Raw genomic sequence first — 27,117 nt, 5'->3', positions numbered from 1 at the left:
GATGCAAAGGAAAAGACTGAAAAGTGAGAAACTCCACTCAAAAAAAGATAGTAACTTTCAAACGAATAATGTAATCACCATGGTAGTGAAAAAGAGCTTGCGCTTGCTTCCCTGGGAATTACCTCAAGACAAACATGGTGAGAATTACTTTGGAGAGTATGCGAGGAAAAGCACACCATGAGAAAGAGGAGCAGATGCATCTTTAGAGTTCCGTATTCCTCATGCCTCTAACTTCACATGCCCTTTACACAATCTTCTACTAATTTTTCTACACTGATAATCTATAGAACCTAATTACACAAAGTTTTTTTAAAAAATATCTTCTATAAAAATCATAATGCCTGATATCTGAGTCACAAGCACAGTTAATGTAATCTAACACATATTGCGGGAACCTACTGCACACAGATATTACCAATTAGCACATGATTTTAACAATCAACATTCATGCAATTAATAGAACACTTCATATTCCTTCTAATTTTGAGCTCTGCATGAGCATATGTTATCATGACGGAATGTGGGATCATTTATTTATACTGGAAGCAAGGCTCCACATAGAAAGCCTAGATGCTGAAAGTTAGCCTGAAAGTGAAAAGGCTCAGTTTTGTATTGAGAAAAGAGTATTTTTAGTCTGATTTCTAAAAGTTGAGCTGTGTCCTTACCTTCTTGTTGATCCGTGCTGTTAGTGAACTTCTGGAGAGGAAACTGCCCTGATTACAGCTGGGGAACACAACTATCAATTAATCAACAAGCGGGTAAACATTTTCTCTAGAATTAGAAACTGCAACATAATCAAGACTCATGAAAAAGAAATAATCATAGTCTTGCTTAAATATATATATATATTTTTTATTATTTATTTATTTACATTCAGAGACAACAGTAGCTGAGCACCTTGTTTTCCTTAACATGTTTATTATTATACTCCATTTTGAGGAGAGAAGAATTATTATTCTTGTAGGACAGATGAAGAGCTAAGGTATAGAGAGATTCAGCCCAGATCCCCACAGTATTTACATTGAATTCCACAGGATTTAGGCATTTAATACCTTTAGGATCCAGTCCTGTCTTTTTTCACTGCAGCAGAAGCAGCCAGGAGCTGCACGCCTGTTTCCCAGGGCCCCAGTGCGAAGCCTACCTTCCTTGTCTCTCTCCTTGCTCTCCAGTGCTAACATAAGTCAAAAGCAATAAAAACTTACTTTAATTACTGAAGTCATAGATGTGTTACTAGCTCACTGAGGAGACGAGGTGCTTACTAAGAGGGTGGTTTTTGCACGTAGACTGCAAGGAATCACACTGCACTGCTGCAGTAGCTGGAACTGCTATATTCCCCATCTATCGCCATGAAGAATAATGTCAAAACACAGGGGTCGTGCAAGCCTTTGCTCCAGAACATCCTCACATCTTCAGCTGCCTTGTTACAGAGATGTCCCACGCGTGTCTCCAATGACTGAAGACATTCCAGCAGGCCTTCACAGCTAAGCACACCCTCCAGTGACTCCTGCAAGCTTGAGTACAAAGGTGTGCCGTGCCAGCGCCCCACCGTGCTGACCCTCCCTGTGGTTTAGGAAGCTACCTCCTCTAATCCTGCTCTCAATCAATTCTAGAGAACACAACAAGAGTCGCAGCCGGCAGGGAGTCCTCTTCCACTTGCAAAGTGGCAGCAGAGATGGTGCGAGATGGGGCATCTGGTGGCAGGAGCAGCCTCTGTCCTTCAAGCCGCACGGTGGCTGTCCGTTCCACTCCTTCCCAGTGGGTTAGCAACAGCCATAGGTGTCCTTGGGCATGTGCTTCAGGAACTGCTCTAAGCCCCTCCGTCAAGAGGCCATTGATGCAGGGAATTCTCCTTCAGCAGCAGGGACCGAAGCAGCTGCAAGAGCTGCAGATGTAGGCTCTAAATCATTGTGTCTTTTCCTCTTTTAGGACAAGCTCCTGAGAGAATTTGGTTTACCACACATCTGACGTGTATTTATGTGTTGCAGAACAGGAGTAAAGTAATGATTCTCTGGGTATAACTGTATTTCTGAAAAACATCAGAGAAGTATTTATGTCCCCCGTTGCTGCAACCCCTCTCGAGGAAGCCTTCATGAAGCATCACCTATTGGGTTGCTGCTGTTTCAAACAAGAATAGTTTATAACAGTCTATAGATGACTAAAGAAAAGAGAGATTTCACCTGTGAAATCTCATACTTATCTCATGGTATGAACCTCTCATACTTATCTCAAGGGCTCTTCAACCAAATTCTGGTAAGCATGGTAGTAAACATTCTCCGACAGTCAGTGTCCAATGGTGTAACTTGTACAGTTCGAAATAAGTATGTGGTGAAGTCAGTCCAGATTTCCGTGATGACCAGGGGAGATGCACAGCTCTAGAGAAATAAGAGGAAAAAAGAAAGATCTCAAATTCAGTTTGCTTGAGTAACTACAGCCATGATAATAGAGCAGCATCAGTGTCACTCGCAGGGAGGTAAACTAGGCGTAATTTTTTTCACAGTGACTATGTACATTAGGAATGACCTTCCTGTCACACACACACAAAAAAAAAAATCAAGATATACTTTCTTCTGTCAATATCAATAGCAAATACATATTTTTCTTAACCATTATTTTTACTAAAGGCTTTACTGCACAAAGAATCCAGGGGGAACAGAAAATTGTATAATTGTGCAGGTTGGGGAATTCTCTAAAAATACATAACCATGGCACCCTTGTCATTACCAATCAAATAATCTTGATAAAAAGTAAAGTAATTAGCCTTTGAGAAGAGCATAAAGCTAATTAAAAATGACAACTTAGTCATCTCAACAAACAACCGCACAGAACCAGTCAGTAGTTCTAACTATAGCACAATGCGATAACCTGACCTGCCAGAATGGCTTGCCTTCAAGCCCGTTTAAAGAAGCCACAGTTCATGAGAGTGAAACCTTGATAACCTTTTCTTTTATTTCAAAAGTTCAATTTCCTTCATCTACCATCCAATATTTCCATTTGCTTTCTCTGTTTCATCTTCCTTTACTAAGATTTTGCCCACCTATCAGTGACTTTTACAAATGAAATGATGGAAACTCCTGTAGTCTGCTAAAAGGGGACTATAAAATGTGAAGTATGAACATACATGTTGTCGAAAAGATTTACAAGTTGCAAATAATGAGTTCAGTCTCATAAAAAAAGTTGCTTGTTCAGAATCTGTATATAATAACCAGAAACGAAAAGACACCACCGGTCTCTCATTTATATAGCAATCTGAGGGTCTGTCCTCTCATACATGTTAATGGCAAAGTTTTAAATAATTTCTATGGGAACAAAAGTGAATTTTTCTTTGTTTCTTGCCATCAAAAACTCCTTGAAATTCAGAAAATTTTCACAACTACCAACACCTTCCTCAGCAGGTATATATACTCAGGTTGCAGATACTGAAGGAAGCAAATCACTCTCTTTTCAAATCACAAGACTCTACTAAATATTTCCTAACACAAATATATATATGTATTATATATATAATTACACCCACAAGTTACAGCCAGGAGTCCATGGTACTATATTCCTTAAAGCTGAGAGCCCATTTGCTTTAAGAATTAAAATGTCCTAATCTAAGCGGCATGCACACAACTTACTCTCCATGAAGCTTTGATGCAACTCCTGAGCCCATACTGACAGGCTTAGATTTAAAAAGGATGAATTGGTACTGTCATGGGCCAAGCCCAAACACTGGTATCTTAAACAGATCCAGCTGAGTGATGCTGACACTTAATCATGCTGATATACCTTCTTCAAGCCCACAGAGAAATACAGGTTTGATCCTCGGAATAGGGATTGACTGGAATAGGAAAAGAGGTAGAAGAGATTATGATTAGGTTTTGCCCAGCCCGTGCTAATCTTTGACTATAGTTTCGGTTCCTTCTTGCTAGGAAAGAACAGAATAATGATTTAGAGAAGCCCTTAGGCTGCTGAAACACAATGCATAGGAAGCAACCTGCAAAACAGAATGATTGCAACTCAATGCAAGAAAGTGAGAACTTAAGCTCCTTTGACTTACAGTATATATGAATACATGACTTGGTAAAATGGTTACAGATGTGTATCTAAACCAAATGAAAAGACCTTGCAGCCATGGAGAAATTATGTATCTGCTTGTGCTGCACTACTTCCACTCTTAGGAAAGCTTGGAGCAGAAATAAAATGTTTGCTTATATTTTGAACAAACGTTGAACGAAACAAAATTCTGAGCAACCGTGAACTAGATAAAGACCTTGATCCTGCTCTGTAATGCATGGTAAGGCACAGTTCACGAAGGCCAGCTCTGGCTTAGGAAAGCAAGTCTCCCTAAGCTTTCTCTGCAGTCGGTGTAGACAGGGATCATCCATCCCCAGCTATTGTAAACAGGCGTCGTTCCATTCCAAGCCAGGGAAGCAGACCAACACATACAGGCTGAATATCTTAGGCTGTGATCCCAAATCTACAGACCTGCACCTCTTAATAATTCTTCATATGCTAAATGTAATAAAAGTTGACAACTTCTCTGAGCTTCAGTTTGCAAGCTTTTCACTGAAAACATTTTCAGTGTCACATAGTCCTCCAGCTGAATTCTGTATCACAAATTTGGTGCAATTTTGGGTGATGCCAGGGTGCTTTTTCAATTCTTTAAAGTATTTGCACAAATGTATTTGTAAAGTTCCATGTCTCTTTTAAAAGAAGCTTTCTCTAAAAAAGTTTTTAAAGGTCTTCAAGGAAACACAATCCCTCTTCATAGCAGGTGTTTTGCTCCACTCTTTGGTGTTACAGGACATCAGGGAAGATAAGAGAAGTGTTGCTTTTCTCTTCCTTTTTTGCTTTCCCTGAGCAAAAATTAATTTTTTACGGGGATGAGGTAGTAATCTACAACACCTGCAAAGACAAAGTATCTACTTGATCTTTTGACATGTCATTACTTTATGTAAGGAAGGTGGAGACAAAAATGAGATATCTGTCTAGTAAGGAAAGAAGAAAAGCGCAAAATCTCCACTTGCTCTTGTACCTCTCATCAGACCTACAGGCTCTTAAACTTAATTCCAAGTTTAACCTGGACAAAGACATGGAAAAAATGCACTGTAGGGAACTGGACTGCATTGGCAGTGGAGTGGATTCAATGACTTAATAGTTCTTTTTCCAGCTCTGATTTCTTTGATACTATTTATAAAAAGGAAACAAAAATGATGGGCCACTCCAAACAAATTGTTACCATAAACCAATAACGAACATCAAAAGTGACAAATGCCCCTTTAAGACTTGCATGGCTCATGGAGCCAGGGAGAAGACTAATAATGTACCTCTCTGAAGGTCCTGGACTATGTTTATTTCCCGCATTTATTTAAAAGAAAATCAAAATACTTTTAAGCAAGTCGGCTGGTTCCAAATTTAAGAACAATTGAACAAAGAGGAATCTGCTAATTCCAGATGGAGTGCATATAGTCCCCTGGCACTTGTTACTTACCAAATGTTTCAGAAAGCAAACACATGACCTAAAAGATTTTGTGAGTGTGGGGTCCTCAAAAAGTTTTTAACAAGTCATGTATTTCTAACCGTATTTACTTTACCCACACACAAAACCCCACTTCGTTTTCCCTTTTTTTTTTTTTTTTTTCCTAAAACAGACAATACTCCCTTTGAAGACTATTTACGTACAACTCGGTTACCCCATAAGGCAAGAGGCTCTAAAGGTGTCTCCTCTGAAAGGCTTCAGCTGCAGAGCATCTGTTCCCCATGCAAGGGCCACCTTCCCCAGCACTGTGGCTGGCGCAGGTGTTTTGCTAATGTGGGATCCTCCTGTCCAGAGGTGCAGGAACGGGCACCCACAGATGGTTTCTCATCTCAAAGATGCAACATACTTTTCTGGTTTTTGGTTTGGGTTTTTTTGTTTTGTTTTGTTTTGTTTTTAATCTGGTCCTTTGCACATACCTAAGCTGTTCACCAGCATCCTCTACATGGGTGCCAAGCCACCCTCAAAACACACCTCTAGGCAAATTAATAGAGCGTCGCTGGTATGCATTCTGTATTCATTACTGAGATTTTGTATTCATTTCACAAGAAAATGAGGGTGGTTAATACAATTAAGAATGTTTTTAGCAAGTATTATATTCCATTTTTATAATTGTGTCCTCCCCAAATTAAATATTTTGAGGGAAGAGTAAAGTAGAAAATTTGAATTTTGAGGCAGTTTGGTGAAAGTTAGCCATTTGGCAGTTGCTCTCCAACCCAAAGAGCACAGAACCTTACAGAACTGGCGGTGCCATTAGGTCCTGCGCCCATCCCAAGCTGCCGTAGCTGGTGCACAGCAGAACGTGTAGGTCCATGTAGGCAACAAGCCTGACCCATATGGGAGCTGCTTTGGGAGATCTTTGCTAAACCCCTTCGCTGTGAGAAGGTGGGAAGGTGTCATTTCTATTCCACTGCACAAACAGAAATACCCCAGGGACAATTTTCATAACACAGACCACAAAAACTTCAAGATTTCTGCTGCTGGTTCTCTTCTGCTGGTTGGACAAACCCAGTCCTGCAAAAGCGGCAGAACCAAGGAGAGCAGGCTACAGAAAAAATGTTTAATAAACATCAGGCTTAATTATGAACTTGGAATTTTTTTTCTATTATTACTTTCAACATTGTTCTAATAACATGTCTTTTCATAAAAGGCAAAACACTTACCCTGTTCTCAAAGGGGGAAAAAAAATACGTTAAAGACAGTGAGTTGTGACTAAAAGAGACCAAAAAGAGAAAGCACTTATGATAATATAAACAGGTCAGGTAAGTACAATTTAGCCTTGAGTTTTACATGAGAGATATCTCTTCCCTTTAATATTTTTTTTCCTCTAATTCTGTCCCTTATTTTAAAAGCCTTACTTTCAGTTATGCTGCAATCCTTTCCTTTGGACTTCTGTGGATGTCATTTTTCCATAGCCACAGACTCAGACCAGAAAGAAACTGAGGGCAAATGTTATTTTTTCAATTCAAGTATCTACAAAGGGAAATTTATCTGCTGACAAAGACATACACCCATTCTCCTTCTCCTGCAACTCTCTTCTGTGTGCAGTGTGATAGTCCCCAAAGTTTTACTGCTGCCGGCATTTCTCTGCAAATCCTTAAGCTGCACCAGCAAACTCCACTGAATGTGTTACTTCACATTTTTAACTGAAATGCTTTTTGTTTTTATTTTAATGAATCCCCTAACTCCAAGGTTAATTAAACTCATGTTTTTTTAATTAATTACCAACAAATGCAAATAAGGCAAACTACACAAACATGCATTCACTGTTCACTGATAGATATATGGAGTTGTTTTTTTTTAATCCTGAAGTGTCAGGATTTTAAAATCTCAAAGTCTTGAGGGTTACAACCCAAAAATTATTTTCACTTGGGGCTTTATGAGAATATCTTACTAGTGTATGACAGGGAGCTTAATTGCTTAAAGGAACAGAAAGCGCACTGCAGGTTCTTAAGCTTTACCCAAGTTATTCTTGCTAAACAGTAAAACTCAGCAGAATTAGGTCTCTACATACATTATTAGAAGAGGAAAGAAGAACACAATAATTTCTCCATCATAATTATGTTTAACTGCCCTAACAGCTGACAAATACTGACTCATTAAGTGCTCTTTCTGATTATTTAAGTTCAACTACAACAGAAATCCTCAAAGGAAGAAACAGGAGTTCAAGCAACAAACTCCAAATCCATAAACTCCAAGAAGGCCAAATTTAAGAGATGTAATACACTCATGTTTAAAACTTGAAACCGTCTCCTGGTACTTGCAAGTAGTGACTATTGCTAGTGCCTGAGGACAATACACGGCCGAATTGACTTCTTTACTATATAAGCGTTACTATTTTCAGGAGAAAATATTTCAAAATCTCATGAAATATTTCTCTGAGGAGTTGCTCAAAATTCTCTTAGCCTCTCTGATGACTTTTTCAACTTAAAGCACTGCAAAAAGCAGCCTGTCCCGAATACGTGGAATTATTGAAATCATTAAAGCAGGAGGCCAGAAATATTTATTTCTGTTCTCTTCCTAGGGCTGACATGGATGAATTTGGCTACGACCAAACATCTAGTTCAGCTCACTCTCACAGTCCCAGAATGACTTGAATCCACACACAGAGGTCTCGAGCTTGCTTAAAGCCTAAACCCGGTGCTTGAGCTCTGGCCCTCCTGGATCGCTGCCCAGAGCTCAGCCCCACGTCCTGGCCCTCTGCACCATGGACACAAAGCAAAGCCAGCACTGGAGTGCTCAGCAAGACAGTCCCCGGACGCTGTATTTTCCCCTCAAGTAGCAGGTAAGAGTTGCTTTTCCTACATAGCAAAAGGATTTCTTACGTGCAGCAGAACGACACACCGATGGAAAACACATTCTGGAAGTGTTGCAAGCCTTTGTGTTTCCACTTGCTTTTATAACTACATTTAGATTACTTTTTGCGACATACTGGATATGTTTAGGTACATATGCACACACATATACCTCTAAGTACATATATATAGTACCTCTTCTACTTCCCCTTCCCCCAAAATATCAGGCAAATTTCTCCACCTCTTACCATGGGCTGGAAGGAGCAGGTCAAAGGGCTGGCACTAAAGTCCCTTTTCCTCCACAAGGGGTTTGCTGCCCCATAAGATGCAAGATGTGATTGCACAAATCTGTGGTGCTTCTTTCCCCACCAAGAGGGGAAATAAATAACTTAGAAGGGAAATTAATAGCTTAGAGACCTGCCTATGTAGATAACTTTTGGGCTAGTGGGATTTTTTCCAGCTCTCTGTCCCTCCATATCCCCAGATGAAAAATGGGAATAAGTCACCCTTAACAATCTTATGCAAAAATTTAATTATGTTTAGCTTATCTAATTGATATATTTTGAAGAGGCTGGCTAAAAGATGTCATATGTGCAAAGTTATTTGTTGTGTTTAAAGATATTTGTGCTCCCATCCTTGGGAAAATTCTTCACGTTCCCTGTCCTGCTGCACTTAGAAATGATCCTATCTTGATTGCTTTCCAGTTACCCAGCATCAAAAATAATCAGGAATAGGAAAGATAAAGTGCAAAAGTGTTCTGTGGAAGGCTGCAATTCCAGTGACTCCTCCTTGCCCTGCTTGTCTAGCCTCAACATATGTAATTCTTAGGGGGGGGAACAAAAAAAGCAAACAAAAAAGCAGCCAAAAAACCCAAACAAACAAAACCAACCAAATAAAAAAAAATAGCAGAGCAGTGTCCACTCATCTCCTGAGCAGTTCCTGCAGTACGATAATCTGTAGGCAGCCATGTAAGATTTATCATCAGAATTTCACAGCTTAAGAAAGTCCTTAAAATATCCTACGTCCCCCAGCCAACTCCTTAAAAAACGAGGAAACCAAAATATTCCCTCCTTTGATTTTTCACAACTTCCTTTCAGCCCGTACGTCGGGAGCGGCGAGGAGGATGCCTGCACGCCGCGCTTCCTTGCACTGGGCACCCGGAGGTGCACGGGAACCTGGGCTCCCACCCAGCCGGCCCCTGTCAGAACGAGCTTCGGCAAGAAGGGGTTTTCCTTGCTTAAGAAATATTGCAAACAGAAGATTCCCATGTTTGAAAGGTCAGAGGAAAAAAATATAATGCACTCATGAAGAGACAACCTCATTAATCCTGTTGTTCTTGGCCCAGTCAATAGAAGAAACATAAATGCTGTCAACACTGTGCTGCTAGATAAAGGATAAAAAGTGGGAATGAAATGTTTTACTGCAAGGACTGTTCTTATGGTTTGAGAATATTTCTGGAAATAACCTGAGCTGAGAAAATGTACCCTAGGAGGAATACATGCTGTGGGAAACTGTGTGGAAGATAAAGTTTGGTCAGCGACCTTCTCACTATCCTCTAATCGCACAGCATACACTGCTCCAAAGAGAAAAAAAAAAAAAGAAAAAAGAAAAAGGGATACTGTGCAGCCAAGACACTTTACCTTCCCCACATTACACGAACTGAAGTGGAAAACACGAGTATCATAAATCTCTGTTTCATGCTTTCAGATACTGTAGTGAAATAAGAATCTACTGTAACTCGCAGGAAAAAATACCCCGTGACTTTTGGTTTAGGGCACTTCAACAGCACAAAATGCAATACACCTTCAGTGATCGTAAAAACAAATGACTGGAAGTTGCTAAAAGGGGAACATGCCTTTTCGTCTGTGCAACATCAGAAATAGAGAAAGATCATCACATTTCTCACCAAAAGCAGGAATGACAGAGAGGAGGAGGACACAAGGCTACCTCTCCGGTGCAGGCAGTTCCCAGGGGTGATACATTGCAGAGAAGCCCAGTTTAAACACTTGCACGTTAATGTACCAGCAGCACTCAGATACTGTATCTGTGCAGGCAGAATGAGTAAATATTAGCATATGTGGTTACTACTGGGAAGATTAAGGAGTCATCAAATATGGATGTCCCTAGTGCTCCTCACACAGCGAGGGTATTGGAAAACTCCCACCTTTAGATATTGGCGAGGAGTATCACTTTTTTCCTTATTTTCTTTTTTTTTTTTTTTTTATTTATTTTTCCTTTAAAAAACAGAATTACTGTAATTACTGTCAAAGGCAGTTATGTGAGGACTGGTGTGGCATGCACACAAATGCCAGAGCTTTTTCAGCTTCTGTAGCATAAATCTCAGAAATACAGCACGATCTTCCTGAAATGGCATTACTGGGGTAATGCCACAGCATAGAAGTTGGGTAAATATTTTCCTTGTGCTCATCAGTTACTGGCTGTTGACAAATACACTACCTAGAGTGGTAACACAGGGTAATGATATCATTACTGGGGGATAAACAACACAGCTGCAGCACATGCCTATAGCTCTTGCAGATTCAAGGGCTGGGAGTGAATTATTTGTGGATCCCAGATCTTCCAAATATTTCACCAGTCATTGCAGAAATAATTGCAAAAGTGATTGATGAGCTAATTCAGACAAAACACAGGCTAGCCTGAACTGCTCAAATTAGAGATGACCCTTTTTTTGAACAGAGTTTAGGAATAAATGGAACGGACTAGATAGAACAAGGGTTCTTTCCCTCATCTCTACTTGCTGGTTTCAAATCGGACATGGAACAGAAAGGCTGCAATAAGCCATTCTCTTCTTTTCCTTCCATCCATCTGGAAACAAGAACTACCAGAAGTCTGACAAGAAAGCCTGATCTCCAGCCAGATTTCTAGAAATGCTAATACGAGTTCCTTATTCAAAAAGCACCTTTAAAACTTCTTAACTATCAGGAAGAGAACCTCAGATGTCTCATCATCTACCACAATTATTCCTGGAAAAAGACCAAGAAGTGCCCTACAGAATTCTTCTGCTACTGTCTGTAACGAAACCCACATACATAAAAATACAGAGGTGTTATCGTACATATACATGACAATGCTGGTGACTACAGATGAGATTAGGAATAAAACCTTTTGGAAAACCTCAAGGGATGGACAGCGGGGAACAGCAGCTTAAGAAATCTTCTCTCATGGGTTTTGCTCAAAATAAATCTATGGAGGGAGCCTATTCCCTTTGCTTAGGTGTCAGCTTAGAGCTTTCCAGGCACAAACCAGAAACATCTCAGAGACTCCGTGATGATGGGGGAGCATCTCCAGCAATTCAGTCGGGTACGCTTCAGCTGCAAAATGAGCTCAGGACCGCGCAGAGCCTGCAGAGGCTTGGAGGGGTGGCACACTGCAACTGAGGGGAGTCACCAGCAGAATTTCCCTGCTCCACTTTAAGCAGTGCAACTTAATGGCATATCGACATCTTCTATGATATACATCCTGTGATCAGTGCAATTACTGCATGTCATCACCACTGTAAATTTACCCAGCCTGAAACCATTTTAAACTTAAACTGCATACTTAAGAACTACTATCCACCTCCTCTTTGTAAATTAGCTATATGATTTATCTGTGGGAACCATTTCAAAAAGTATACATTCAGAAATACATATACCACATGATGTCTTTTCCATATGGCATCTCATAATTATTTTGCTGTGTGTGAACATGATGAAAACAGTTTCATAATTCTCTGAGGGTTAGGGTAAATTATTTCAATTAGACATATTTCAGAGCAAACATTACCTTAGGGTTTATTAATAATAGTACCTGAGAAGGAACAGCTGCCTTTTAAGCGGCAAGAGCTGTCAGCTTCTCACTGCCCCCCTGTAGCACCCCTTTTGTGACTCAAAAAAAATGGCAGATTTTCTCATGCTTTACCTAAACAGAGAACTTGGCAGCAGAGACCTGGTTGTAATCCTCAGCAAGGGAGCTGGTGGGTGGATTTTTTCTCTATAAACTCTTGTATAAACCACACCAGTCTCCTGGTATTTATTTTGTGTAATGTTGGAAATCATACACAGATCCAACAGGCCATGTAAAGGAGTTTTGTAACTTCCTGAAACCCTTTCAGGCAAAATCCTTTCTCCAACAGCAGTCCCAGGTCATCAGGATATTATCACCATTTTTAAGGGCAAGGTTCCTTGGCCATTTGTAATAGTATAGCATTGAAAAGATGAAATGCAAATCTAAATTAGATCAGGTCATTATTAGGAATTGCTATTAGCATTATTAAAAAGAAAATTAGCTCCATTGTCGAAGTCTGTGGACTGTTTTGTAAGCACGGGGCTTACAAACAGATTGCTTTGCAGCTTTATGTGCTCTGATCGTCATCTAGCTGGTTTTCCCTATTAATACCATCATATGACATGCACTGATTTTTGAGCTACCAATTCTGTAACAAAACCCCTCTGCACAATGTAGCCCATCTGCTTTGGGGCACCACACCACTCTGCAAGTGCATCTGCCTCTTTGCAAGGAACGCTTACATTTTGTCACACAAATGCCTAAGAAACACCTAGGTTCGTACAAGCCCCTAAAACGCTGAAGTGGAAGTGAGCTGAGAGCCAGTCAGGGAACAGGCATGGAAAATCCCTGCCTCTCCTCGCCCTGCACAGCGCGGGAGAGGTGAGTGAATTGACCCTGAATACACAGTCACTAACGCTGGGTTGAAAAAAGGGACAGACCTACGTCCGTTGGCTAATAAATAATGCAGGTACAATCACAGAGAAGGCTGCTGTGACTGACTACTTGTAACAACTTGTGGGCTGGAAGAAAATTGTTGTGGCGCTGTAGTGGGAGGTGAGGGCATCAGCCCCCCACCAATCCTGCTTATTCCAGCCTCATGCAAGGAGTGGGGCTGAAGGCACCCAGCATGGAGAGAATAAAAATTTAAACTGGAATACCTGTAATAACATCTGTGAAGAGTTTTAAAATTAATATGCTGAGAATTGAGCTCTCACCTTGTCAGTCTCTGAATCCAGCAATCCCTTTGTGCCTAGGAAGAGCGGGCTTCTAATTAATTTAGCATATCACAAATAGATATATACACACACAAACAGCACAAAAAGAGAGAAAAAGGGTGTATTTGCATGCATAACTGTAGCTATAACACACATGTACAAGCCCACGTTTGCTTGAAAGCCAAAACCAGGATATCCAAAGCTTAGTTATCACCTGGCCAAACACGACTGTTCCACTGCATCGTTATCATACTCTAATCTTTTCATCTACGCTACAAGAGGAAAAAAGCATTTCCAAAGAGAAAAAGCGATTAGTAAAAGGCATTCAAGCTATAAAATATTTCCTTTTGGTTCAGGTCCTAGTATTTTTGCCTGGCTCAAGTTCAGGAAGCTCTATAACTTTGCTGAATAATTTCCAAAGGCCTCTTGCCTGTATCTTTGTGTAAGAACACTCACACTTCGCCTTGAAATTGCCACCTAAAAGAAAAGGGAATTCATTTGCTTCTCTGACTTCTGTGGTGTAATGAAGCCCATGGATTTCTACAGAGCTATTTGCCTGTCACTTCTGCAGAGGTCACTTCTGGTCCCAGCCCCACAAAGACCTTCAGCTCTGGGTGCCCTGTACTCGAAGGTCCGGGGGCAGACTTTCTTTCCCACTTGTGGATCCTGCTCCAGTGTATAGAAACCCATAGTAAGCAAACAAATGAGAACCCTGAGCCCAAGGCCTCTTTAATAAAATGAATAAACAAGCTTTTGTCTAATGTTTGGTCTTTGAAACTACTACCTCATTTTGGGAAGGCTATATTCTCAATCATGGAAACTTCTAATCTCTTCCTCCATGTCATCCAAGGAGTGGACTGACCTCTGACCTTTGCTTTCCTCTCTACTTAATCCCATTATTTATGCTCTTTCACTCCATAACCAGACAATCTTTGTTACAGTTCAAATGCTTTTATACTTTTCAAAATCCTACACTTTTCCGAGTTCAAATTTTTGGACAACTGTCCTGCAGAAACGAAGCTTATATGTTGGCCACGTCTGCCAGACCTTTTATTCCTTAGCCATTTGCAAATTCATTGGCTTATTTCAATCCAATTCAATAGAGAGGTAGAAGTCCTGAAGATAATTAAATTCCTGTAACTTCTGCAAACATTGGCAGCTGGAGACAGGGAGGGGATGGAAAGGAGTGCCTGTGCTGCGGGAAAAGCTGCAATGTGAGGCTCTGCAGTAACATTTCTGCTGGCTTGGCCTTGGCCAAGAGGCACATGCCTGCGCCTGGAGAGCTCCCAGTCTCTCGTGCAAACAGCAGCTCAAGGGAAACTGAGGCACGCTCTGTGGGCTGTATGGAGGGGACTGGAGGTAGTGCCAGAAGGTGAAGCCGTTAGTACCTGGTGGGAGAGTAGGGGGGTGAAAGACCCAAATCCACAGGCAATGAAGCTTCAGCAGCTCTGCATCTCACGGTACAATGTTTATTTTGCTGTTCTCATTTCCACAAGTGCTGATTCTTAAATCTGTGTTTCATCCTGTCTTTACAGAGAAATATAAGAACAAGCAAACTGACGTGGCTGCCTGGTACACAGAGAGGAGAATTTTGTAGCAAATTCAACATCCACACATAAAATGTTGCCATTTGCCTGTAGCTTTTGAACCTGAAATCTAATGACAGCAACGAAGCAAATGTTTATACTGGTATTTGTCTTCACAGTAGTTTCTGGTATACGGCCCGGCTCACGCTACTCTTGTACCTGTTCACAGTGATGTTGCATGAGTGACTTGGGTATATACTTGTGCTCAACAATTACGCAGTATCCTCTGTTGACAATGGGACTAAGCTGGGAGTCAGGAGACAGACTTCCATCTGTTTGTAAAAGGTTGTGGGACCGCAGAAAGTTTTCTTCTTTTTTTTTTCCCTCTATCCTTCTTTTTTCCTCTCCTATACTTTGCCTTTTTTGTTGGTTTGAGCTAAATGTCCTGGGTGGAAAGGCCTTTTTTTTACCAGATGTTTGCATGAGCCTAACACATTGGGAACCCTTTCTTAGCTGAAGTCCAGATGGCCTACTGAAATGTAGATAATAACAAGACTCCAGCAAATACTGATGTTCTTATATCTGTATGACAACATCACCTTTGCAATGGGAATGCTTGTCTGTATGTTTTTACTTGTAAAAAAAAAAAATAAAGTAAAAGAATACATTTTTACTTGTGTATTTAACCATAATAGCCCCACTAAAATACAAACATGAGACCTTAAAAGTATCAAAGTATCTCCATCAAAATTAATGGACAGTTTGTCAGAGATCAAACTTGTTTTCTGCAAAAATATTAATAATTCTAAGGCATCTGAGATTTTTCCATGCCTGTCTTGTTTCTCTTCTACTGTGTTATGCTGTGCTGCATGCTATACCCTGCCTGTTAAAAACCTATCTTTTCCCTTGCTCAAAAAAGAAAGGCTGGACCTCTCGTGAATGTTGTCTACCGCCCACAAGTCTGGCTCAAGACCCATCTATAAATTTCATTTGCCTTTTGAAGAGACGAAATTTTCCTTGACGAAGGTGATTATCAGGTATTAAAGGCTAATCTTATAATAAATTTCTGAATTAGTAAGCTTATTTCTTAACTAGTCAAAAGCAAATCCCTCTTGCTCATACCTTGTTATGCTAGCATTGCATGCTATCGTATCACTGGTATTTAATCATTTGTCAGGGGGAAAAAAAAATCTCAAGCAGAGATATTCACTCACTGAAATGAGCTAAGGTGGCTAGGTTACTCACCATAATGTGTTTTTCAGATATTTTTTTTTTAATTTTTATTTAATCCCAAAGGGCTTTTATTTTTTGTCAATTTGTACAATAAAGTTCTGTTTTACGAGACTGACTTTGCTCATACGTTGTTAGTGCACTTAATTAAACTCAGAAATGCTTAATTCTTTCTAGGGCCCTAATTCTGTTCTGAAATACAAACAGTGTTATGTGCCCTCAATGAGAGAAAGTCAGTGTAATTTGACACAAATTTCAAAGACCTCCCCGAAGCCTTTCTTTCTGTGTCGTGCAAAGGAGAGGGGAGGGAAATGGTTGAATGCTGGCTTTTGAATTGCCCCCATTTTGAAGGTGAGGACAATCTGCAATACTTGGACCTGCTTCTAATACCCCTGTAGTCTGGATGCACGGCTTGATTCAGGTCCATCTGTACCCAAAAGCAGGAATAAATTATGCATGTGAGGGGCTGCAGCAGCCTTCACATTAAATATTGATCTGCTGGTCCTCTGCCACTCTGCAAGACCGTGCATCTCCAGATCCACCTGTCTGCACCATGGTGACAGCAGCTCCCCGAGGAGGGGCTTTAACTTTGCACACAAAGCCCATTGTCCAAAATAGGTGGATCTAGAGCAAATTTCTTGAGCGCAATTTATTCCACACGCTTGCTAGCATAACAAGTGTTCCTGAGCCTCTGTAGATATGTATTCAAGAGGGAGCTGTCTCTCTACATTTGATTTTACATTTCCTTCAGCTAGTTCAGAGATCCATAAGCAAAATCCAGCACCCAGGGACATCCAAGAGGACTGTGAATTCATAAACAATAAATGGTTTACAATCATACATTCCTTAACATTTTGATTTCTGACAGGTAGGGTTTGGATAACTGCTTCTGGGCAGCATGCAGACTCTGTGTAATACAGCTTTATTCACCTACACTGCATATTTCACTTGACTTGCTTCTAAGAAGGATTGCATGAGAATGAGGAAACAAAAAACCTGCCCAAAGGGTGTTCAGGTGCTGGAAGCAGGGAGACATCACCTATGCTCTCCCAACAGTGGTCTGGCAGGCAGAGCTACCTTTTAGTAAGAGGGAGCACATGCAGCACCCTTTTCAAAGGCTCCACTCATGCTTGCCACCCAATGAGACTAATGGAAAACCTCTTTCTAATCCTACTGCAGCACTCCTCGACCTCAACGTTGGGGGCCACGCTTTGCAAACGCACTGTAGCTTACAAGTCAGATCACACCAAAGCAAGCCCTGCTTCCTGTACCTTTTCCCCAACTCCCCACAACATAAACTGGCCATGTGTTTGATCCAGAGGAAGTTCTGGAGCCACAAAACACTTCTAACCTCTATGGTAAGGTACCCATATTGCAAAGAACTGCTGCCTCAAGAGACTGGTAAACCCCCGCGAGTTAAAGGCTAGATCGTTACATTTGCCTTCCAATATGACCGAAGACACAGGCATCAAAGAAATACCCTTTGGGGGGTCTCCCTCCCATCCTGCAGCATTCTCCTACCTCCAGACACAGGTCCTTGACGTACATTAGAAGACCAGAAGCAGATGCCTTCTCCAGCCCACGTGCTTATCTAATCCACTTGTCGATGTGTTTGTCGGTAAAGGTGCTGACATTTGCTTGAGACATCAAAACTGCAAGACTGAATCAGACCTGTGAAGTGTACAAATAACAGAGCGTTAAGTAATTTCTTTTACAAGAAATAACTGTAAGCCATTTTCCCAGTATTCCTTCACTACATCCAGATTTCTAAGTTGCAATGAGTCATTAAAAACATTCCCAGTTTTCTTCTTATTAGACACTCCAGACATGTTCCAACAAGCATCTGTGTAGCCCGACCGTGTAAGAAAGGCTGGAAGGGTGGTATGGTCAGGACTGAGATCTAATAGCACCCTTTAGCTAAACATTTCCCAGCAAGAGTCACATATCAAAGTTTTTCCACAGCTGAAAACATAAAGTCTTACTGAAAGTTACTTAGTAAGGGTTTAGTGTGGTGTGCCCATTGACTTCGTATTCCAGCCAGACTGAGAACTCTTACAGGCTGAGCCTTTACTATTGTATTTCCTTTTTCTTCCTAATTGCAATGAAGCCAAGAAAGCACACGGTAGGAGAAAACAATGCAAGAAAAATGTAGGAGAACCATCCCCTTGTCTTATTTTCATAAAGAAAGATTTGGATTTAGCTTTTGGGAGGAGATTCAGCTCAGCTGACATTTTCACATAACCAGTACATCCTTCCCTATCTGCTGCACTGAGCCGAGTTCAAAATAGCTGAATAGAAATAACTAGCAGGCCAGTTGTGGATCTGACATTCAGAATTAAGCAGATGGTAAGCACAAAAATACAGTCTGGGTTAAATATTGACCACATTTGCCAGAAGCACAGACACAGAAACCCTAGCCACATCCAGATCATAGGCAGAGCACATACAGATCTACCAAAACAGTAAGAGCAGAATTCAGTATAAATTATTCTGTGTTAATAGTACATGGACATCTGACAGTATTTTTCTTTTATGCACTTTTTTTTTTCTTCAAAAGGATGGAATTTCACTCTGTACTGGACACTTTGGCCAAGATCTTTTTCCCAAATGGATGCAATCCCCTTTCTGATCTGAGTGCCTAACACCAGTCTCCTACCATTTCATCCAGACACGCTGCCCCCGCCATGCTGACGGGTAGGAGGTGATATTTAAAGCAATGCCAACTGAACACAACAGGGGATAGGCATAGCAGAGGCAACAGAAGGAGGATTTTGCAAGAGCTCACTAGGTCATGTTAAACTCCTTCTCTGGCCACATCCAGTGTCCAGCCCGTATGTCTGAAGAACTTGCTGTAAGCCTTTGTTATTTATTTGGAAATTTACTGTGGCTGTGGTTTGACTCTGTGTTTTGGAGCTATTCTTTAAGTGATATAGTGCACTTCATCCTTCATAAACTATAACCAAAAGGTGTCAGTGCCTCAGACGACAGGAAGGCAGATGATCGATACCAGTGGATGACCTGGTCTCTATAAGAATGTTACTTCTATGTCAAAATTTCTACTGAAGAAGAGAAAGCAAGTGTGTAAGAGCTGTATTTATCAGGTTAAGAAACTCATACCTTTGGCCAAGCATCAATAAAAGCCTCATAGACAAACTTCTTTGTTTCTGGCAGGAATAAATATTTATTATTGCACTGGGAAAAAATATTCTCACAAAGCCTAAGTATTTTAATAAAAAATTTAATATGTTTATTTCTTACAGACAGGAGATAAAAAGCTGTCAGAAAAATAATGGTTTAAATTACAGTGAGATGTTTTCTTTACCTATTCTTTCTTTTTCTTCTTTCCCAAAATCTATGCTGCGTGCTCAGAATTTTTATTTTTAGTAAGAAATGTCAAGGAAACACTTTATGGTAAGTGGCTGCTCACTATTAATTCTTTTGTTATTAAACGTGGGAACATTAATTACCATTAAACGTTTTGGCTCTAATATAGATTTCCCACAAGAAATTCTTTACACACATATACAGACCCTATAATCTAATCAAGCAATTTTCTCCTACCTACTTGGAAGGGAGAGAAAGAGCAAGATTGTTATTGTTATTTCTAGGTTTTTTAATTCTGAGGAGGAGGAAGTACAGGAGAAACTGGTAATGGGACCTATATAAGAACAGAGAAAAACAATAACTATTCCTACAGCCAGTGTATGTGCTACTCAATTGGTAACCATACGTTCTAAAAGGTAAAGTACCTTAATAAAAGGTAAAGAAATTCAGTAAGAAAGACAGAGGTATGTAGCTCTAAGTCATCAAGCAAATGTATTGCTCTGCAAAAGCAGTGGTAATAATAATACTTTGCTTTCCCTCAAGACAAAAAAAGTAACGTCTGAAATAATTTAGCAGCGATTAGCACAGTGCTTTCTAGTGTATCTTGCATACAGCCCCAATTTCAATGAAAGTTCACATTTAGCGACATAAACATAACAGAAGTTTAACGAGATAAAGAGGAGTTGCAAATGCTGGCTGTTGTGGACAAGGTAGTCGTGGGAGCTTGTGCTGCAAACTGTTGGTTTACACAGGATAAAACGGGGCTGCTGAACTCTTTGTAAAGATGCCATCATCAGATTTACTGATTCTCACATTGGCAGGTACGTTCTCTAAACCACTGGAGATAATTTTGCAGAATCAGGTTGTTATTGCTCCTCAGTTGCCCCAATTTGAATAAACATGATGAATGAATATACTGTACTTCTCAGAACAAACAAGCTGCAAGCTCCATCTTAAGCACAGAAGCTACAGTGTGACTGATTAAGTATGTATGCTGCTTGCCAAATCTCTGCAGATCAACACAGAACTTAAATCTCACTTTCACTTTTAGACTTATAATTATTCTCAGAATGAAGTTTCCATAATGAACAGTTAAAACCATTTATTTCAAATATTGATTTACAACTGGAGGCCTTACATTAGCATGTGTCTTTGTCACTTTGGGCCCTTACGACTAATCAAGGTCTGTGCAGACAGAGGAGAAAAACTCCATGTCGATACCCTTCCCCGGAACACAGTCCACAGATTGCGCTTTGAGGTCCAAAATCACTCATCCAAAATCCAGCAGCAAGACAAGGCAGCCAGATTCCAGCAAAATCCTTTCCTCTCACTTCACATTAGATTTAATTTTTTTAGTCCGTTCTTGCAAAACTTTAACAAACAGGTTTTAATCCCTGCACTCATGCCCTCCCACTCCAGACAGCTCCCACCATTCCTGCCTCTGAGCTTCAGCTCCTCTGCATCCTCTGAGCTCCTCCACAAGCTTGCTTTTCCTCCCTGGGACTCCGGTGTCCTTTCACTCTTCTTGCAAGTAATTCCAGAAACACAAGTCTTTAATATAAAAATTCAGTCTTCTCAGAAAAGACAGTCAAACATTACTTTTTTCTTTCTTCCCCCCTCCCCCCGCCCCAAAAAATCACTGAACTGACATAACTTCACAGCTTGGTCAATTCCTACATTATTTTCTATTTCCCTTCCTCAGCCTAACAGGTTTTTACAGATTGCAAAGCAACTCAGAAGTATTTTTACGTAACCTGCAGCACAGGCAGCTGCTGAGGTGCTGCAGAGGTTCTAGACCATCTATGTGCAATGGTGCATGGCTGGACTCTGTTCACACACTTCCCTTAATGAAATCCTTTAAGGGGCAGAAATAATGGGACATGAGGTCATTGCAGGTCATATCAATTCCTTGATGATGGAAATATTTTAAGAAGAATAGTTATTCCAGTATTTCAGTAGTTCCCATAGATGCACGGAAACTCTATGGAAAACATCAGCTCGGATGCAGCGTGCAGTCATTTTGATCTGCCAAAAGCATTGCTGAAAGATCCTGACTTCCCATCTGCTCGGTAGATAAACTGCATCAAGGTCCCTCCAGTAATGTGCTACAGCGTGGATCTAAAAGGGCAGGAGTACGAAAACATCCCTTTTCATTCTCCTCCATCCGCCAGCAGGACTGAGGGCTAACCTACTTTCTCCCAAGGAGTCCTTCTCTCTCAAAGGAGCACACCCATACCAGTAGCTCTCCAGCACAGTGACTCAGAACGCAGAGCGCTAACTCACATATATTATTTGATCACATTTTAGCACCAAACTGCTTTTTCTACCCATCAGCCCACAGTTTTTCCTCCTCCCAGGATGTCACGGAGTTATTGACATTGACAGAACCAGGTTAACAGTGACTAAAGGAACACTACAAATTCCTGCCCCTAGCACAAGTGATTGAATAATCCTTTTTTTTCCTTTCTTCTCCTTTTTTCCTTTTTTTTTTTTTCCCTCCTGATGTAAAAGTTTGCAAGCTCGGGACAACAACAGGTTGCAATACAGGTTATTTAAAACCACACCGCAAATGTTCATAGCCTTTTTGCAACCTGACTGGGTCATCCAGACCCCTCTCCAAATTCCTTTGTAAAGAGTTAAATTCTGACAAGTTATTTTCTTCAGCTGCATGAAACCCCGAAAAGGTAACATGAAATTGCATAGCATACCCACGTACTAAATTTTGAAAAAAAATGCAGGGTTTTTTTCAATTTATGCCAGAACTAGTGAGAGCTACCCTTATCTCAATATTAGTCAATTATAACCTGAAAAAAAAACCACAAGCGACTGTCATAATTTCCAGTACTGCATTTTAGTGTTTTTGAGCTATTCAAATGTGATTCTTTGGCTTATGGTTACCTTCTGGGAAAAAACAAATAAATAAATAAATCTGATAATTTTCAGCTTCTACTACAGAAGAGACAAAATGCCTATGACTTAGAGAACCTGTCACAAGTTATAAGCATAAATACCGCACTTTTATATCTTCGGGAATAACTTCAAATACACAGAACAGCCCCTGGTTTTATCTTATTTTTTCCATTAATAATTGACCTACATAAGCAACCAAATCCTTGGTACATTTTAGTGGCATAATTTACATTTCTCTTACGTGTACTGTAGAGTTGTCACTGAGTCCCTAACCAATCATTACAGAAGACTGAGGAGTGGAGCAATGCTTTAGTTGCTGCAGTATTTAGGGGAAGAAGAAAAAAAAAAAGATAGAAGAAAGAAAAAAAAAAAAAAAAACTCAAGAAATGAACAACCTGGTGGAGATTTCAATCCATTAGCAGCATTGAGCTTGCCAGTTCTTTACTGCAGCATTTGACAAGGCTCTGAGCCAGAGATTAAGGCACGTCTCCTGAGGAAGGAAAAGAACAGGAGCTTCCACACTTCATTAAGGATATGTTTTATTTGCAAACTGCCAACCTACAGAGTGGCCCTGACTTTTGGGTCATGGAAAAGGTTGCCGTTGTGCACTTGAACCGTGCCAAGCTGAGTTGGATAACACTCTTAAAAAAGAAGATCAAAGAAAAATGATAAGAAAAATAGGGAAATCCATGACTGCAAACCACCTAAAATAGGACTTGAAATGTAGCTTGTGCTCCAATCAGGTTTTTCCTCCTTAAAAATTGTACTAGAGCAGATCAAGTGCCCAAAACAACAAGGAGCAGTTAGCTACAAAATGCATATTCATGCTGGGTTTTTTTATAATTTAAATATACATTTGCAGATTTATTCCACATTGATTGCTTTAAAAATGTTAATATCCCTATAGAGTCAAGCCTTATCATTATTTGATCCTTTGCCAAAAACTGTGCTAGCATTCCACAACTGTATACATTTTACTAAGCTATTGTTGCTTTTTCATGGCTTGTTTTTCAAAATCCAAATAGAAATGCAAAACTTATATAGTTTAAAGTATAAATCATAAATCACTCATCATAAAGGGCCAGTTCTTGGAGTCTTTATTTGGTATTTGCACTGGCAATTTCCCAATCATTTTCAAATGGAGTTGTTGAGTAAAGACATGGATGCCAGTAAAGGTAAATTTTCTCCATTCCAGGAAAAAAAAAGCTTTAACAACAATTTTCTCTGTTAGGCCCCAGATCCTCTTTACATCAACAGGATAGTCTGCAACGAAAGGCGTTCAGAAGTTAAAGGTAAAAAAAACCAAAAGCGATGTTACTGGGAAACTTGCCTAAGAATAGGTAAATTATACTATCATAATACACATGACCTATTTTCTCAATTTCAAATATACATATATGCACTAATAGTGGTCATCGACAGAGCTTTGAGCTGCTCAGCCTGTGCAGCCAGCTGGTAGAGTTGCAATCGCTACTACAGGTATTGCAGTGGGCTGAGGGCAGCAAGTGATGCCGGCAGAAGGTGCATTTCACTGAGATAAAAATCAGAGCTTATGGTTATATATCACCTTCAATACCTAGGGAAAAGCAATGCAATTACAATTCCTTCTTTAATCTGTAGCTGAACTAAAACCGCTTATGGACAGAAAATGTTCCTGCTGTGTCTTCTGCTTTTCTTCATTGCCTATGAAAATATGAACCTGATAAACTACAGATGCATAAAGTAGTAAGAATTTTTTTAAAGTACCGCAAGCTCAGCAACCTTAGTAGAATTTCTCTCTCTTTTTTTTTTTTTTTTTTTTTTTTTTGGTAATGCATGCAGATCTCATAGTATTCAAGTTTATTTCACATGTCCATGCATGGGTCTATCAACCATGGCTGAGCTCTACTTCTCCTGATAAATTTCCTGATCTTCCCCATTTCACAACCTTTAATGAGAATTTCAAGTAGGACAGGTACTTTCCACATAACCCAAAATGGCAAGATTTCATGACAACTGTAATTAGCAGCAAAAGTAGCAGCCTGCCTCAGACCTGGCAAAGGCTTTGGTAAGCATCTTTAATGAGATCAATGGAAGATTTGCTTTGCTCTGTTCCCAGAACTGCTTTGCCTTTCCTCTCTGTTACAGTCATGCAGAGAAGGGAAAAGTCAACAGCTGTAAAGATATTGGTCTTTTTTGTCTTATCCATTCAGGATCACCAATTTTCTGACCTTTGAAGGAACAGCCAAGCTATTTGTAAAGCTGAGGTGAAGGCTAGATTAGGATTCAAACTTCATGAATAAAATCATCAGCCAAAATAGAGCATTCATCCAGAGAAGTATGGCATCTTCTTTTGGTCTTATGAGTTGAAAGAAACGAGTGATTGGGAAAAATAAATTTAAAAAAAAGTGCAAGAGAGAACTTTTGAACTGTTGGCCAACTCTGCTTTGCTCCTATAAATCTTCTTCACTTGCCATGCTCCTTTTGCAAAGAAAAAACCCCAAAAAACTAACAATAAAAACCCCAAACCTATAAACATTAGTTAGCTTTGTGGTAAGGTGTTTGTCTGCCAACCTGAGGTTAGAAGCAGAGCTGGGATCCCAAGAGCTAGGCTTTGTATTATAGTATTGTATTTTTGATACGGTAGTTAAGAGTCAATTACTGTTTCCATTATAAACCCTGTTTTCCAAGGGTTTATACCTCAACCATTTTCATTTCCATCATGCTGAACTTGGCATACAAGCAGTATGGATACACATTTTTTTAAATAGACTAAATGAGGTTGACCCATTTTTAGATACAGAGTAGACAGAAACTGGCAGTTGGTTTTGACTTTTGATTCTTTGAATTTCACAAACTATAGTTTCAGTTTTAAAAGTAGATTACTTCAGAGAATTAGTCTCTGTGGTTGGGTCTGATACCTCATCTCTTCTAATGAAAATTTATTTGCTTTTTTTACAAAAAATATGGAAGCCTGTTGAGAAAATTCTCCCTTTAAGAGCTGATTTTCTATGTGTAATTTCAGATGCTAAGGCCCCCAAGCCATATGTCCCAACAGTGACTGGTGCATATCAAGTCACTTACAGCTCAAAAGTGGATTTTATCCAAGTAACGTACCTCATTTTGTAAAACTGGGGGTGATGCATCAATCCAGAGGTCAACATCTTCAGTAATGATCTTTCCAGTGACTGCAGGAAGCTTTGGGCCTGACAGATTCAGTGGAACTGGCTCACGGCTTTCCCCACCAATGACTCAAGGTTGACAGTGCAACATGGGGCTGTCTCGCCGGCCAGGTGAAACCCAGGACAGAGCGTACCCTTGGTAAAGACCAAAATCCAGACGGCCACTGGCTGCCGGAGCCCTCTGTCTGGGGCTGCGTGTCACTCGTAATTGCACACAGCAGATGCCAATTGCTTAAAAGCTACTTCATCTTAGAAAACTCACTTTGCCAAGGCCACAACAAATACTTCTCTTTGACTTCAATTTCCATGCATTCCTTCCACCTGAATTTCCTGCATTTTTTTTGATTAATTGAAGATAGCTGGAATCACAGAGCAATGACACAAAAGTTTCACAATTTGCCTTTACCACTGTTAGACTGACTCATATTCGGTTCATCCCTGTAAATGTTTCTAGAAAAAAAGGTTTGTTTCCTCTGAAGTACAAAAAACTCCAAGCTAATTTTTACTAGAAAAGTTTCTGATATTCTTCCCCCAACAGAACTGCTCTGCAGTCTAAAAACAGAGCAGCTCCCTATTTTTAAGATGACAAATAACACCCTGAACTTCTAAAACACCATACCATTAGCATCTCAATTTTTTTTATTTTTTTTTTTTTTTACAAATCCTTTTTAGAGTACACCAGTAAGATATGCAAGTTTGATTGTACTAATTTTACTCTTTGGGAAAAACAGTCACAGCTTTACTGTGACTCACCCAAAATCGCACAGAGGATCAGGGTCAGAGATAGGAGGAGAGCAAACATCCCAATTCCCACTGCCATGTTTCAGGCTTTCAGCGGGTTGCTTTCCCAGCGCAGAGACTGAGCAGAAAGCTATTAGGTTCTAATCCAAACTTTGCTGACGGTGATTGATTTCAATAAGCTTCAGCTCAAAACCTTATTTCTCATTTATTCTGGAGAGACATGCATCTAGTCTGTTGTATGTAACATCATCCAACGTTGCCACCTCTCCGCACACCCCACATCACCGCAAGGCGAGATACCAAACTGGTAGGTGTAGCACTAAGCTTCGTTGCTGCCACTGTTTGCGTCGTGTTGTTAGGTTGATGTAATTTTCTTCATGCATAATAGATAAGGCATATTACAGGGGTGAAACGCGCACTCTTGGGTTACTGTCTTCCCTTGCACTGTCTACATACAATCACCATGGGCTGTATGTTCTGAAAGAGCACGCTCAGATCATGTTTTTGTGAACACTGACAACAACTTTCTTGAAAGCTATCAGAGCCATCCTCATTATCCTTTATGGGCTGTGTAGAAAATGTCTCCACTATTAGACATTTAACTGGAGTGCGGCAGAATGGTTTTGCTGGCCCCCTCCAGTTCTTCGGGTAAAAGCTCTGTTCATAAACAGTTTCTGCTTTTTTTAATGACCCTCAAGCGGTCCCTTCTGGTACACTTCAGTTCCCTTTCTAGTGTCCCATTGATTTTACAGACTTTAGGAACTTGCTCTTAACCTTCTGCTTTTTTCCTGGATCACTGCTGAATGATTAGGCACTATACAGCCTTTTGTTACCCCGTACACTGAGAGTGATATCTGGAGAATTAAAACACCAGTTACAATAATATTTGCTAGGGAAAGAGACCGCTCT

The 27,117-nt window shown here is 40.2% G+C and overlaps 1 long non-coding RNA gene across 1 annotated transcript in view; it reads right to left on the bottom strand.

Moving 5' to 3' along the window:
- Positions 1–839: 839 nt before the first annotated feature.
- The window catches only part of LOC114013544 (uncharacterized), a 135,742-nt gene continuing 109,464 nt past the window's right edge, over positions 840–27,117 (bottom strand). The window contains exons 20-21 of the long non-coding RNA XR_008748485.1: positions 17,594–17,743; positions 840–2,372 (exon numbers count right to left, since the gene is read on the bottom strand). This is a non-coding gene — a long non-coding RNA (uncharacterized LOC114013544). The remainder of the gene's footprint in view (positions 2,373–17,593; positions 17,744–27,117) is intronic.

The sequence above is a fragment of the Falco peregrinus genome, chromosome 8, assembly GCF_023634155.1.
Source record: "Falco peregrinus isolate bFalPer1 chromosome 8, bFalPer1.pri, whole genome shotgun sequence".
NCBI lineage: Eukaryota > Metazoa > Chordata > Aves > Falconiformes > Falconidae > Falco > Falco peregrinus.
Note: the sequence above shows the minus strand (reverse complement) of the source record. Positions and strands in the feature narration are given on the sequence as shown.